At 36.5% G+C, this 13854-nt stretch overlaps 2 long non-coding RNA genes across 2 annotated transcripts; one reads left to right on the forward strand and one right to left on the reverse strand.

Annotated features, from left to right (window-relative positions):
- The first annotated feature begins 564 nt into the window (after window positions 1-564).
- LOC117302472 lies at window positions 565-6522 on the forward strand. The gene is made up of 3 exons (XR_004520435.1): window positions 565-652; window positions 2266-2394; window positions 4859-6522. It is a non-coding gene; the product is annotated as an uncharacterized LOC117302472 (long non-coding RNA).
- Window positions 6523-7946: 1424 nt separating this feature from the next.
- LOC117302780 lies at window positions 7947-12681 on the reverse strand. Its single transcript, XR_004520457.1, has 3 exons — window positions 11258-12681; window positions 10482-10553; window positions 7947-9265 (listed from the first exon to the last, which is right to left on the reverse strand). It is a non-coding gene; the product is annotated as an uncharacterized LOC117302780 (long non-coding RNA).
- Between the last annotated feature and the right edge of the window lie 1173 nt (window positions 12682-13854).

A 13854-nucleotide genomic window follows, 5' to 3' on the forward strand; every position in this document is an offset into this window, starting at 1 on the left:
AAAATTAAGCCATACAATCCACACAATGCACACAAGCTTGTGTGATGCGTCTTTAGACATTTTCTTTTAGCTATTTAAAGAAGAAGAAGAAAAAAGGACCTTTTTTGTGTGTTTTTTTGCCTCAAAGTTTATTGTTGTTAATTTCCTCTATTCTGGTATGGCAGGACTCAGGAGGTTGTTTGTGTAAAGAGGGAGGCAGTTTGGCAGAATGTTTTTTCAAATAAATATAATGACATTGCTTCATTATCATTGTAATAAAATAGGGGTGAGAAATTGCCTCTTTGTCCCCCCGCCCCCCCCCCCATTCTATAAGAATACCCCCACAACCCAGGGTGCCGATTTTTCACTACGAATGAACACTTATAGAAGAGGCCCAATTCAAGTAGACAAAATGTTCGATTTGCTGTATTTTGCTGATAAATCTCCCCCAATAGTTTATGGCTATTATAAGTTATCCCCGCCCCCTCTAACCTCAACTTAAATAATCTCAACACTGTTGACAACAGAGGGCGCCCCAGGGTTTAACCGTCCGCGCATGCGCACTCGTCATGTAGCTGTCAAAAGTACAAAAGTGAACAAAAGTGAATTGTCGTCTGCTAAGGAGTATCAACGTTTCTTCGTCTGTTCCTTGCTCTATGGTCTCAGAATCCTTGTAAGTAGACATTTAGTCATCCATTTTATAAATCGTTCAATATAGAATAAGTTAATGTATCTTTCGGTGAGTATCAAGTTGTTTAAAAATGATTCAAAGGAAGTTTTTGGGGGCAACTAGTTTTGTTGTTTCTTGACTCCGACTCGAGTCCATGATGGCGGCCCTGTGGCTGTTGGGCCGGGCAGTTGCTTCGCCCGGGCCGTTGTTCTGCCGCCACTGCCCTGTGACTCTGGACGAATGGAACAGAGACTGACTTCCTATTACAAAAAGGGTTAACACTCGGGTCAAACATGTCTTTGTCTTACTGGAAATTAGCCCTGGTACTTTGACAGTCCATGTCGTAATGAATACATAAAAACCCAAATTCCAGTCCAGCCAGGGTCAGAGATTAGGCTTAAGTTAGAGTATTTTTGCACAGTGCCACAGTCCTAAAAAAAGATCATGAACTTGAATTTAAAAAAAGCTAAGCTTTCCCTTTTTTGTTTCACTGTCACTGACAGTCACACTGTCACTAAACTGGAACTGTACAATGATTCAACGACAAGCCTAACAAAAACTAAACAACAATTGTTGAAGTATGTTCTGGATATATACTGCAATGACTGACAGTGACATTCAGTCAGTTCAGTGGCTGACTGAAAATGTTATAAACTTTATAAATGTACGCAATGAGAAGTCAGACTGACTGGAACAGGCTCATCCTCTTTCCCCGGCTGTAGAAATTCTTGACCTTAGTTCCAAGCTTCGTTCACAATTCATCGTCTCTAGCACAGGCAGCAAAGTACACATCCAGTTGTACTTGGAGATGTCCTTTAATACGGACCCAACGACAACCACTAATATTAAATCACATGTCGCAAGTGAATTCATTACTGAAACATCAACAATGACAGCTCAGACCATTTTGTTTTTATCAGTACTGTACTAGACTTGATTTCAAGTCTGAGATAGCAGCTATTTTATCAGCATCAGCCACGCAAAACTCTCCCACAGATTTAGCTATGAAACGCCCTAACTCAGAGGTTTAACAATCCACAAGAGGGCGATATTTCAGACAATTAATTTATTTGCTATTAGGTAGACTATAAAGCCAAAAGCCACGATCACAGACTTGGAACCAAGTCTAGTTTGACAATAGAAAGTTTATTTGGTTCAGAATGTAATCATCTGAAAATTTATTTCAATTCCTTTATGGCTCTCCTCTTTTCTACCTTCATTTATTTGAATCCATATTAACCAAACACCCCTCTTTTCACTTTTTAGATCCACCCCTTTATGCTCGCCTCTAGCTTTTCAACCTACATTTGATTGTATCCATATCAACCAAACACCCCACTTTTCACTTTTTTAGATCCGCCCATAACTATATGCTCTCCTCTTTTCTATATCAAGTCTGTCATTTGTAAACCACTTCCACTTCTCAAACTCAATTTTGAATGTCAAACTGTTGCCAGCATTTTTTTCCCAAAAATTGTGTGATATAATAACAATTCTTTGAGTGGGTCGTTTTTTGTACACTTGTAAAAAAATGTTCAACTTATGCACATTGTAATACCTAGTAAGTTACTTGTTATCTTATTTTGTTTCTGATTCTGATTTTTTGTTCACTACAGATGCCTTTTGGTTCTCGTACAAAAAGTTCTTGGAATGAACACTGGGGACTGTATGGCTACTCATAATCAACCGTTCTCCATAAAGGATTATCAGCTTTTACCTGAAAGTCAACCTCCTAAATAATGCTGGTAAGTTTTCAATAGCTATACATCTTTAACTTTTTAACTTATTTGTAATGTGGCCCTTGTGTCTATTGAAGGTACTGGACACATCTGGTAATTACTCAAAATATAAGGCATAACAACTTACTAGGCAATGAGTAACAGAGAGCTGTTAATAGGGTATAGTATAAAACATTGTGAGAGAAGACTCCCTCTGAAGTAGTTTTTGAGAAAGGTAATTTCTCACTAGATTATTTTAATCTGAGAAAGCCTTTCTCAGTTCTCAGGCATCTAAAAGCACACAAAATTGAGCACAATTGATCTACTTTAAATCTGTATCAATCCGAAACATCACCCCTTGTTACACCTTCTACTTCCTAAACAACTTCAACAATTGGCCCCTTTAATTTAGACCTCTATCAATCCCAAATGTACTACACCCCACTTTCCTGCCTTTCAAGACCAACCTACAAAATGTTACCCTTCTCACTTAATCCCTTGTTTTGCCATCAGGACCCACCCCAACATGTTACCCCTAATTGGTTAGCTGGGGGGGGAGGGGGGTCTGCAGCCAGATGGGGGTTGCTGTGCTGATGCTCCATACTCTGCCAAAGTGAAACTGTACATTATGGAATTATTCAATTAGGGGGCTATGATCTCATTGACTGGGGTAAGAGGTGGGGGGGGGGTGCTATGATCTCATCGACTGTGGTAAGAGGGGGCAGGGCTATATTCTCACTGACTGGGGTATAGGGGGGGTGGCTGTGGGTCAACTTCAAATATGTATCAATGCCAAAGATATGCACCCTTTTTTCCATGTTCTTAATACCCGTTCTCAATATTATTACATCTTGTTACTGTACTTCAAATCTGTGTCAATGCCAACTTGCAAAACACTTACTCTGTTTTTCTAGACCCGTCACCAAATACTTCAAATCTGTACATTAAATCTGTACCATTGCAATTATGGTGCAAACAACAGATCATCACAACCTGCCCCCTGTTTAAACCACCAAATGGTAGGCTATCCTTGGTCTCATGGAAGTGGATGAGGCCTCTAGTCATGAGCGGCTGCTTCACAGTACTTTGGATATCTAAAAAGTTTTGTTCTGACCATGTTCTGCCATACCCGAGAAGAGTCTGCAGCCAGATGGGGGTTGCTGTGCTGACGCTCCATACTCTGCCAAAGTGAAACTGTACATTATGGAATTATTCAATTAGGGGGCTATGATCTCATTGACTGGGGTAAGAGGTGGGGGGGGTGCTATGATCTCATCGACTGTGGTAAGAGGGGGCAGGGCTATATTCTCACTGACTGGGGTATAGGGGGGGTGGCTGTGGTTCAACTTCAAATATGTATCAATGCCAAAGATATGCACCCTTTTTTCCATGTTCTTAATACCCGTTCTCAATATTATTACATCTTGTTACTGTACTTCAAATCTGTGTCAATGCCAACTTGCAAAACACTTACTCTGTTTTTCTAGACCCGTCACCAAATACTTCAAATCTGTACATTAAATCTGTACCATTGCAATTATGGTGCAAACAACAGATCATCACAACCTGCCCCCTGTTTAAACCACCAAATGGTAGGCTATCCCTGGTCTCATGGAAGTGGATGAGGCCTCTAGTCATGAGCGGCTGCTTCACAGTACTTTGGATATCTAAAAAGTTTTGTTCTGACCATGTTCTGCCATACCCGAGAAGAGATGCACACCAATTGTCTGCTGTTCTTGGACCTGTCCCCAAAATAATACTAATAACCAGTTTTCATATAGCACTTTTCACACCCAATGGCATCTCAAAGTGCTTCCGACATTATTACCTCTAGTCACTGGGCCTAATATCATTTCTTAAACCATCTCAACTCCCTGGGGAGTATACAGCCTGTGCGACAATTATATTCGCTACTCGGCTTAATCAATCACAGAACCATCTCTGCCCTCACAGGTACCCATTTTCCCCTGGGTGGAGAGAAGAAATTGTAGTTAAATGTCTTGCTGAGGGACACAAGTGTCATGACCGGGATTCGAACCCACACTCTGCTGAACAGAGGCATCAGAGCTTGAGTTTGGTGCTTTTATCCAGACAGCCACGACACCCCACAAAATGATCATCCCTTGTATTTGGAGTGCAAGATGTAATAGTATTGGACGGGTTAAGAACAGTAGACAAATGGAAACAGATTTGTTTGAAGTGGTAATGCCAAGAGTGTAGAACACGTTTTTTTGTTAGACCCGTCACCAATGTAATAATCCCTTGTACATGTACTTCAAAACTGTATCAATGCCAATTATGCACCCTGACATGTTCTTGATCTGTCCACAAAATGATCACCCCTTTGAGATGTACAACACTGTTCTGCCAATCTGGATCCACTACTAATCATCAACCCCTGTTTTACAAATTGAATAACATCTGTATACAATATGCAACTGTTTTCCTCTTGACATGTAATTCATGCAGTCCTTTTAATTTCTGTTTATAGAACACTCAACATGATGACAAGCCTTGGTATGAAATATGAGCCAGCTTGACAGACGAGAGCCTGTGAGATGCTGCCTCATCATGATCTCAAGTACGTCATCTTCTCAGCGTCTCAAGCTAATTCAGTTCAACTTTGTGATTCATTCAATACTATGTTCAGGTACGTCTCACGTAGTGAGTTTTAGTTATTGTAAAAAGATCTGTTTACTTTGACTTTTAAAAAACCCACTCAGACATCAGTCTTTACTGTTTAAAACTTGATAAACAAAGCTGTTGTTTATGTCAAAAGCTATGAATTGAGTTCAAAGCAAAGGTGTACTGCGTAAACAGATCTTTACCATGTACAGCCCTATGTGGCTGTTTTTGTTAAGAAGCAAAAATTTTGCTGAATATTGTTGTTTACTTTTTGTAATTCCTTTGAATCATCAGGCCTGATACTTTGCGGAGACAAATTATGCAGCAATTGCCTCCATGCACACGGTCTTCGTCATTGCCTCAGTGCCCAAAATGCTGTGTCAGTTCTAGTTCAAATTTCCCTCATACTCTTGCGTTTTACTGAGGAAAAGCTGCCTTGCCCTTAAAAGCATCAGGCCTGAATCATGGTTTATGAAATTCAGAAATCATAGGGCTACTAGCTTTGACTAAACACTTTTTAATGAATACAAAGCAATGAAGTAAAAAGTCATGCAACCTCGTTTATGCAAAATTAAACACAGGTCAGACAGAGTCAAAACACGTTTTCAATACTTAGTTTGGTTTTTATATGTGTAAATTTGATGTGTTTGTATGACACATGATGATATTTATCTGCAAAACATTGTACAAACCAAGCAGGGCCTTTAGTTTTAAACAGAGTGCGTATATATGGAAACTTAGAGTGAACATCTGCATTTCTATAAAGTTTTATGCTTAGTACTGAAAACACAGTATTGTATCTTTCCACCATTTTATCTTGAAAAGTAGATTCCACTTATCCATGAGAACTCCAAAATACAGAGTTGTCTAATTTTGTATATTTCTTTGATGTATTTAACTTGGAAACTTGGCAATGCAGATGGTCTTTCTAAGCTTCCATACAAGTTTTGGCCACAACTTTTGATGTCTGGCATCCTGTCTCTTATTAATTATACAATAGTATTCTCAATGTCGGTACCAGACTAATTTCTTCACACACTTGTTTGTTTACACTACTGAGCCGATAAGTTATTAAGGTTTTATTTGCAAAATGGCCCTTTTTAAACAAGCTTATTTAATACAACAGCTGTGTAATTCACAGTTAAGTAGATCATACTATCTGTAACACTTAAAAATAAGAAGTTTGAAGGTTAGAAGTCATTACACGAACGTGTGATCTGTGCAACTCAATTTTTTTAGCACAACTATTTGCGCTAAGTGCCGTTTTAGAGTCATTATGAGCAATTAAATATTAAAATCAGACACTTTCCTGTGAATAAAATTGTCCCCTGAATGCATATTTCATGTAGAATGTTAATAGGACACTCTGGAGTGTATTCCGCACTGTTTAAGGAGGTGTTATGAAGGTTTTAACTGTCAATTTCAGTCATTTTCAGTGTTTTTTTAGGGGAAAAAAATTTGATTACCAAAAAAATTAACGAGCATGCGTTTCGGGCGATTTTAAGAAAATGAAATGAAAAAAAGAAAAAATTAGTGGTGATTTTTGTAAATTTTTACAATTTTAATTTTTTTTTTATGGAAAATGAAAAAAATTAACGAGCGTGCGTTTCAGGCGATTTTAGGAAATCCATTCACCGTTAATTTTTAATTTTTTTTTTTTTTTAATTAAAAATAAATAAAATTTTATTAAAAAAAAAATCTCGTCTCCACTTTCCTGCCCGGTCCGCCTCTCTCTCTCTCTCTCTCTCTCTCCTCGTGTCCACGCCTCCCTCTTGTGCATCTCCGCCATGTTGTCTCCTCGCCGTGGGTCCTGGGGTGTCCGTGTTGATCTCCAGAGTTGGTGTCCATGCTGGTGGTGTCCTTGCCGGGGCTCGAACCCGCGCGATGTCTCTAGTGTTGTCCTCTGAAGCCATCCCCTTATCCGCTAGGCTATGGCGTCTTCCGGGTTGGTGAAAAAATTTTCGATGTGGTAAATATTAGACTGAAATGTGATGTACGTATTAACATACGGTGTAGCAATCGAGCGTGGGAGCGCGCCCTCTTGTGACGATACTACTATTATATTCTTGAATCAAGACTAACCCAAAAAGGGCCCCCTCAGTTGGTAACTATTTATATTAATTTAACGAAATACTCGGCCAAAAGGAAAAATAAACTTGTTTCTCTTTTTTTATATGATAAAATGTGAAAAAGCTTAGATTGTTTTTAAGCGCATAAAATGTTTGTTTCGTTTTATGAATCAAATAAATCTTTTTAAACAAATGAAACAGGTTTTAACAAATGATGACAATCACACAAAAAAGGTTTAGATTCTTCATAGTGTACCATTTTTATTCATTTAACAAAAATCTAGAATATCTGTAATCAGCTTTTACCAGTAAATTTTGACATCAAAATAATATTAACACTGATATGGAGATAATTGTGCCAACACTAATGACATGGATCATGAATACATGTAAAGTAAACTGTCACTGAACTATTTAAATTGCTCGGATGACCATTTCAAAGTCCTATAAAATTTAGTTTGATTTTAAATGCAAGTTTGATAAGGATAACTAAATAAGAACAGTTTGATTTTTTACTTTTAAAAACATGATGAAGTAAAACTTATCTATTTAAAAAGCGGAGTAAAATATTTCGTTAAAGACAATGGACACTATTGGTAATTGTCAAAGACAGTTGGTGTATCTAAACATATGCATAAAATAACAAACCTGGAAAATTTGAGCTCAATTGGTGGTCGAAGTTTCGAGATAATAATGAAAGAAAAAACACCCTTGTCACACGAAGTTGTGTGCTTTCTGATGCTTGATTTCGAGACCTCAAATTCTAAACTTGAGGTCTCGAAATCAAATTCGTGGAAAATTACTTCTTTCCTGAAAACTACGTAACTTCAGACGGAGCTATTTCTCACAATGTTTTATACTATCAACCTCTCCCCATTACTCGTAATCAAGAAAGGTTTTATGATGATAAATATTTTGAGTAATTACCAATAGTGTCCACTGCCTTTAAAATTATCCATTAAGCTGATCATGATAACAGTCATTCCTGGATAATGGATATGTATGATTATCATTCTGGCTTTTTTAGGGCACTGGACATAACGGAAATAATTGATAGCATAAAAACTGACTCGGTATTTACGAACGAGCAATGGAGTAGTTATTGCAAATGAGGTAATTTCTCTCTCAAGTAATAAAAGGCTTCAGCAGGACTGCAGCCTTTTATGCATTCACAAGCACACAAAATTAAAGCATGCAATAAGGGGCATTTGTTTTTTTCTGTCATTATTTTCTTGAAACTTTGACGACCAATTAAGGCCAAATTTTTACAGATTTGTTATTTTATGCATCCAGTGGTCAATTTCACCAAACTCTATCTAACTTAGGATTAATCCCAGGAGTTGGGATGAGTTCAGTTTTGTATCTAAAGACGTAGGACGGATTAAACCCATCTTTAGTTGGATGAAATCCTAAGTTTGTGAAATGAGCTGCAGCGCCTTTAATTGAATCATATTGGTCTCAAATTGTTTTTGGTTTTTTTTCGACTAAGATTCCCTTTACTAGTTTACACAGATATGTGTTAAAAATTGTCCATGTGGGACACAAGTTGTGCTGTCCATGTCAGAATCAGATGTTGCTAGGAATCAGACTTTGCTGCCCATGAATCCAAATGTTGCTGTCCACGTAGGAATGAGATGTTGCTGTCCATATAGGAATCCAAATGTTGCTATGTCAAAGTATACAGAATCCAACAGTTGCTGTCCATGTGGGAATCCAAATCTTGCTGTCCATGTAAGAATCCAAAAGTCGCTGTCCATGTAGGAATCAGAATATTACTGTCACAGTAGGAATCAGGTCTAATTCAAAGAGTACTCCCTCAAAGCTGGATTGCCAAGATCCTTTAGTATTCAGAGTCAACATTAGTCTTGGCTCAAGACTCACTTTATAAATATCTTCCCATACTCCATCCCATGATTTGTGGTTGATAGCGGTGCCCTTACCTATCGACCACTCAAGAGATCTTTAAATATAATCAACAACATGAGCGTCTTGAGCCAAGACTACTCCACAAGAGTTAAGAGGGATGACAAACTGTAGCAGTGTCTCTTGTACAATAATCTACAACCTCAAATCAGCAAAGACTTGTACACAATGTCAGGTGAGGTAGGCTCCAATGGTTGAGGGTCCACAAAGTGTTCCTTTCTTTGTTGGATTCAAGAGAGCCACAATTGGGATGACTCCAATCTTTTATCATGAGAGCATAGCTACAACAAAAATGATATCAAAACATTAATCAAATTTTACTTAGCATTAAATTGACAAAAGAAGTTTATGTTTTTCTGACCATTGCACCCCCCCCTGGCAAATGTTTCTGTTGCTGAATTTAACCACACTGGTAATATTGACACCACACCAAGAAAAAACATTGCAGAAATCTAACTCCTCTTCATCTGAACAAAATTGATACCGCTTAGAAAAAAAATGCACCCCAAAACTTGTTTCTCCCTTAAATTTCCACTAATCTGGAAAAAATTGACACCACTGAGAAACAGTTTTTATACTGAAAGACAGCCTTGCAAGATAAAGAAGGTGCACCCAAAAAAGTAAACTAATATGAAACAAATTACACCAACTTTACCACTGAGAATTTTTCTTCTTTCTGAATTACAACTTTGCATGAAAGTGATAATGCACCCCAAAAAAAACTTGTTTCTCCCCTAAAATTCAACCAGTCTGAGAAAAATGTGTCATCATCAAGAAAAAATTGTTTCTCCTCTAAAGTTCAACAAATCTGGAAAAAAATGAGAACATTAAAAACAAAAATATTTCTGAAAGAAAACTTTGCAAGACAGTGACATGGCACCAAAAACTTGTATTTCCTCTAAAATTCAAAGAATCCGAAAAAAAAAATACATTGATAAAAAAATATTTCTGAAAGATAGTTTTGAAAGACAGTAGGATGCAGCTCTTAACTTATTTTCCCCCTAAAACTCATCAAGTCTGAAAAAATTTACATCATCGGTTAAAAAAGAATTTCTATAGAAAACTTGCCATGATAGTGACTTCGCACGCAAAAACTTGTCTTTCCCCTAGAATTCAACCAATCTGAAAAAATTGACACCACCGACCAAAAAGAAATGTCTGAAAGAAAACTTTGCAAGACAGTGACATTGCACTACAAAACGTGTTTCTCCCCTATAAATTTAACCAATCTGAAAGAATTTACACCATCTTTAAAAAAATATTTCTACAAGAAAACTTTGAAAGATAAAACATTTGCACACCAAAACTTGTCTTTCCCCTAGAATTCAACCAATCTGAAAAAAATTATACCATCGATCAACACACAATTACTGAAAGAAAACTTTGCAAGACAGTGACATATTGCACCCAAAAACTTGGACCAAGGAAACAAATCTGTAATTTTTTGTTATGGTTTTGGACCAACTAATTAATTATTACAATTGGTGCTTAACTTACCATGGTATCAGGATTTATTGATGAAAGATATTCTGAAGATGAATGGCCTTTAATTGCCAGGTATACCAAAACCTATAATTACACAAATAACACGAAATTAACAAATGCCTGAAAAATGCATTCTTTGAGAAAAATGGGTGGACAGTGAACATCTTGGAGGTAACTCTCCCAAATATTCTTGTGTTCAACAGCAATATTTTCTGGAAAATAATGTTCATGAGTTGGTTGTAAACCCCCCAAAAACATTTATTAAAAAAAAAAAAAAAAAAAACTGCCCAAAGCTGAAAATTGTTTTAATGATCAATTCAAAATTTATAAATGAACAAACCTGATGTTAAATTTGGTCCCGTGGTTAAGAAAAATTTGTTTGTGTTTCACCCACTCACTAAGTTATAAGCAGTGTTTACTCATGGAGGAGTAAAACACATAATATGTCAGGCTTGTCAAAATGTCAATCTCAGACAAAACTCATCACGAATCAAACCATATGATCAATGTGGGACTCCAATCTCAGCTCTGCAAGTTCTTGGCTGAGACTAGTGAGAGTGAGTGTATGTACAAATCTACAATACAACAACTCTGCATACCAAGTTATCCCTGTTGAAATGACACTGACATAGGGACTGACTTTTTGACAGGACTGTGTTCGCGTTCTGGGTTTCCATGGTTAAAAGTGTAGCACACACAATCAATGAAGACAAGTGTCATAACAAAGTTGAAGGAAAAGAAACCACCCTAAAATGTATGATTTCGGACGAGACATCTACAAAACATACCTTTAAAACATGGAGTGATACTTCCGCTATTGATGACCAGTTCATGGGCCATTTAATGAGGCTCTTGAAGGAGATATTGCGAGAAGAAGTTTAGGAGATTTTGTTGACATTAAATATTCCGCCATAGATTGTTGACTGGCGCATTATAAACTATTGAGGGCGCAAAAGGCAAACTGGCAAAATTAATGTCCACCCGGGTTCCCCTGCCAATTTGTTTGTGTTCCAGTGGTGTACCCTACATAATTTATAAAAAAAAATCCAAAAGGACATTATACAACACTGCTAATGCATGCAGTAAGCACCACAAATTTTAAAGGGGGAATCGAATATAACTTAGAACAAACTTAGTGCGGTTTTAACAGAGTAAGTTTTCTGTTTTTTCATATTTATTTATTTATTAACCGATTTGTCTTATTGACGATTATCATAAAAATAAAATAAATAAAAAATGTATACGCAATAAATTTAATGTGTAACAAATTTCGATGCAGCTATCACAGTTATAACACACATAACAATCAATTCTATATGTAGGCTTACCGAAGAGAGAAATTGTAACGAGTACACACAAACAACTCCGATAAGAACAAATATAAACATTATACTATTATAAGTCTTACATCTAGTTTATATTCTACAGTTATTAATATTTGTGGCCACCAAATATATTCAACTCTACTTGAGGCTTTAGTACTGGGCGGAACCGCCTTAATAAACGTCTGAACGTTAAGGCCTTTCGATTAAATAGTGTTCAACAAAGTTACTTCACATACAACTTTAATCTCTAAACACGGAGACTAGAATCTAAACATACAAATCAATAAAAAGGCAATCACTTAATGTTTGGAAAAGACTGACACAGTGACTTTACTTCCATATTTAAACTGCGTACTGTTACTTGTATTGAATTAGAATGGTGGAATATTATATAAATTAGGCATATTATTATTTATTAATACATAAATATATTGTTCAATAAATACTTTGGATTATAATTATTTACAATACCTCACATTTTTAATTTTTGAGTGCAAAGATAGACTGTCGTTATGAGATAAATTAAAGCTTTTATTAATTGTATTTGCTGCAAATCAAAGGAAGTAGATATAAAACAAAATAAATCATTTGAAAATATGCCTTAATAGACGACTAAACAACATTTATATGAAACAAAATAAATTCAATTTCTTCTGCTTTAAAATTGCACCATTTTGAAAACTGAACTTTAAATGGGTTGGTTTTAATTTTAACTTAGCGAAATAAAGAAACAAGGAAAGCGTTCCGGTAGGCACATTCCAAAGAGTCGAAAACAATCAAGGCCTCTGTATATTATTTCCACGACATCTAAATGCTTAAAGGGACACGTTGCCTTGGATTGGACGAGTTGGTCTTTGACAATTTTGACTCCACAAAATGGCCGACCGTATTTTTTCGCAACGTAAAAGGAAAACCATGCAATTCCGAGGCATGTAAATTATCTATCTAACCATTTGCATTTCATAAAAAACGGTTTCAAACGCTTTTCAAAGACCAACTCGACTGATCAAAGGCAACGTGTTCCCAAATCTCAAACTTAGCTGACAGTCAACAATATGGTTATACATCTTCTCCTTCCATGTCATTGACATGTCGCTTACCAAAATAAAGTGATACCGTGTGTCTAAAAAATAAAAATGAAATGGCTGCCAAGTAAAAAATATATGATTCTGGGGGAAAAGGTTTAGATGTGTGGATAGCTTATAGACTCAACTTTCATATGACACCAAAACAAATGCTTGAGTGAGCACTGCTCACTGAAAAATATGTAGCCTACATCTTTGATTGAATTTTGTAAGCTTCAAAAGACTTATAATACCTCTCACAAAATTGGAAGGCTAATTCCTGTGCGACCTTACTGTCATACAAAAGTGAGCAGTGCTCACCCAAGCATGAATTACTTACGATTTTTTTTGGGTGAAATTATGACAGTCGAGTTCATAAGCTATCCATACATCTAAAACTTTTCCCCCAGAATCATATACTTTTTATTTGGCAGCCATTTCAAAAGTTAATAGTTTTTGTTTGACACCCTGTATAGAAAGACAATGGGAAACTTTGGAACGCTAGGTGGCAGAAGACGGATTTACCTTGGCTCAATTTAATAGAGCTGCTTAAGCTCAAAATTATGCTTACCAGACTAAGGCTACCAGCTAAACTACCATGTCGCATGTTTAAATTCTGAATGGTATCCTGCTCTTTTCTGCTTAGCAGACAACTGTTAAGCAATATTTTCAGCTTAGGCAGTTCTATGAAATTAGGCCCTGGTAAGTTTGCTACCACCTAGCGTCCAGGAAGTCCCACAGTAGACAAGGCACAAGCCTTTGATGTACATTCTACTTTAAAATCTTAATTAAGTACTTAGTAACTTTTTATCATAACCAGTCTGCTGCTTTAAACTTTTGTAATCTGGATTTTATACATTTTAAATTTAACAGACTTAAAGGAGATAATACACATAATACTTTGGTAAAATTACTTGTAATGCACCATAATGACAAGAGTGAAGATAATGAAAGGACATAAACGGGCAGCTCTTTTTTAAAAGCAGTGCTGTCAAG

Source organism: Asterias rubens, chromosome 18, assembly GCF_902459465.1.
Source record: "Asterias rubens chromosome 18, eAstRub1.3, whole genome shotgun sequence".
In the NCBI taxonomy this organism is placed as follows: domain Eukaryota; kingdom Metazoa; phylum Echinodermata; class Asteroidea; order Forcipulatida; family Asteriidae; genus Asterias; species Asterias rubens.